This window comes from Polypterus senegalus, chromosome 9, assembly GCF_016835505.1.
Source record: "Polypterus senegalus isolate Bchr_013 chromosome 9, ASM1683550v1, whole genome shotgun sequence".
NCBI classification, from domain to species: Eukaryota; Metazoa; Chordata; class Cladistia; order Polypteriformes; family Polypteridae; genus Polypterus; species Polypterus senegalus.
The window spans coordinates 158,173,149-158,176,007 of NC_053162.1; the positions used below are offsets into that span (position 1 = coordinate 158,173,149).

The 2,859-nt window shown below is 37.7% G+C and overlaps 1 protein-coding gene across 1 annotated transcript in view; it reads right to left on the bottom strand.

Annotated features, from left to right (window-relative positions):
* The window catches only part of stt3a (STT3 oligosaccharyltransferase complex catalytic subunit A), a 29,534-nt gene extending 26,842 nt beyond the window's left edge, over positions 1-2,692 (bottom strand). The window contains exon 1 of the mRNA XM_039764089.1: positions 2,595-2,692. The gene's annotated coding sequence lies outside the window, so the exon portion shown is untranslated. The remainder of the gene's footprint in view (positions 1-2,594) is intronic.
* Positions 2,693-2,859: the final 167 nt, after the last annotated feature.

The following is a 2,859-nucleotide window of genomic DNA, read 5'->3' on the forward strand; positions in this document are numbered from 1 at the left end:
CTGGAGTCTCCTCCCAGCTGTTCACGCCTGTAAAACCTCCATAAGAATGGACCTCCGCATCGGATGCCGAAACTACCTCAACTGATTCCACATGATGCAGCTCTTCTCCGAGCCGGTCCTGGATGTCTGCACTTCTGAACCTGTCTGCAAGGGACAGCCCAGCCACCCCATGGAGAAAGTTCATTTTGGCCACTTGTACCCACAATCTCATTCTTTTGGTCACTTTCCAAAGCTCATGACCCTAGTTGAGGGTAGGGACATATATTTTACACATCGTGATATACGCAAGTCAAGATGTAAAGACTTTAAATTTTTAAAATTTTGCAAGGAATTAGTACACTGTGTTAAGACTGATAGATCGAGTGGAAAATCAAGAGCTTTGCCTTCCAACTCAGCTCCTTCTTCACCACTACAGATTGGTATAGCAAATTCGCTCGCCGCCCCAATGTGCCGGTTTCACCTCACTCATGAACAAGACCCCAAGGTACTTAAACTCCTCCACTTGAGGCAGTAACTCACCTTCCACTCAGACAGGACAGTCCACCTTTTTCCTACTGAGGCACATACCTCCAGTATAATACCAATGCCACATAACGGCTATCCTACTTAGATCTAAGTAGGGGTGCTATTACCGAAATTATACTAGTCAAGGGTCCATTATTTTTTCCCCCTCAAACAGCAAAAAAATAATTGCAACTTATCCTTTCAGTATTTTCAATTATTACTGTAATTGCAAAGCATTCAAAATCCTTAGAAATCGCAGAAGTAGGTTTGAGTTCCAAAATGATGATGTACTTGCACTCTGTCAGTGTCTACTACTTTCTCACATTCTTTTCACAGACAATAATATGCATACAATTCATCCTGTCTGTTATATCATAAACAAGTACTAAGTCATAAACTGTACATCTGAGTTCATATTACTGTATAATCACACAGACATGCACAGTACAATATAAACAGGCATGTGTATGGCATTCTATCAAGACAAAAGTCATTTCCATTTTCAAATGGCACTGTATATCCTCACACATAATTCACTCTTGTACATAATAGAACACAACATGTTTACATTTGCTGCATTTGTCACCTAAAGAGAAAAAAACATTTTGACAATATAGCAATAGCAGTTAAATCAGACTCCTACATTACATGTGCAAAGCACAGGGAGCAATGCAGGTACTGGCCAGTAATGCATGCTCGATTACTTGCCTTAAGTATATACAAGTCTAGATAAACATTGTTAAAATAAATGCTACCTCATTCAAGGAGGCATTGTCTCCTGAAAAAGCCTCTAATGTTTCTGACACTGAGCAAGAAAGGACAATAGCAATTTGGTGTTGACTTAGAGCAAGCTGTCTTGAAGTACCTTTGAAAGTTAATATTCTTTTCTTACTGATAAGCACTACATTCACAAAAAACACACAGCTTCACTCTAATTGGAACAAACAGATAACTTTCTGTTTTCAGCTTAATGAAGACTCTTTCTGGGTAACTACTTAAAACTGACTGTTACCACGGAAAGGATGGGACAAGTAAGAATAACTGACACATTCTGTAAACCGTATAAGTGCTTACAAAAATGAACACTCAAAATTTTTTCTCTTTTTAATTAAAATCAAAGCACCTGTAAAAACTCTACTCAACGGCTGAACCTGGAATGGGGCTGCTAGTTGAACACAATTTGTCTGATGTTGTAGTTATCTACGAAAAAACACAATCAGAGCTTGATCTAGAAAGTCACTATGCATATTTTATTTTCAATATCTCCTTTTTTCCAAACCCTTCATTGCCACACATGCACGTTGCTTAACCTATTTCATAGAAACCTTACATATTTTGGATCGGTATCAGAATTGCATTATTAAGTGTAATTCTTAGTTACATTATTAATATAGGAGGAACAGAATACAAAGCCTTAAGTGGTGTAAAACATGTACACGCACACGTTTAATGTATGCTAGCCTAAAGTTCCTTTTACCAAACTGCATCTGCGAATACAAAGTAATTTATATCATTCACTCAACAATAATTACCCCCATAGTAAATGGTCATCGTCATAAACCCGAAATAATACTTTTCATTTATTTTTATTAGGCAATATTATGATGATTAACTTCAAAGTGACTAAACACCTAAGTTTCCAAAGAATACAAAATGCCCCGAAAAAGAATCTCTAAACGGTATTTCTACCTTCTGATTTACTCTGGCGTACTGAACAAATACAAGAAAACCCTTTCTTTTAAAACTATCACATTTTTAGAACTTGCATAGAAAAATAACCTTAAAAAAAACATGTCACTCACAGTTACGTACACAAAGTTTTAATACACATGCAACTAAACATAACTTTTGCACTTTTTGTCAAACATATTTGCTCACTGCTTTATGGAGAGCAACTAACTTGCATTGATTAAATGTAATGTTTGATTGAAATGCTGCCTAAACCTCCAAAGGCGCAAATAACTACACAGTATACACAAATATAGAAGTACAGTTTGCATAGTAGCAACCGTTCTTTAGTTGGCAATCTGAAAGACTGTATAAAAACGAAACCCTGTAATTAAAATATATGAATTTTCTCCCTTCATTACCTTATATCACCCACTGTCAATGCTCAACTCCGACAGCACACACACATACCCACAACCTATCCCAACGGACAATTCCGCCCGCCCCATTCATATCGGGGCTGAATGTCATTAGATGGTACGAAACGACTAATGAGAACCTAGAGTTCTGATAGGTCAAAATAATTATCCATCTTCCTGACAGGGGGGGCGGGTCTGCTTTAAAGTTACTGTGCCGCTTCATCGAGTGACGTGTCCCAGTCGACAAAAACCGGAAGCGCATGCGTGA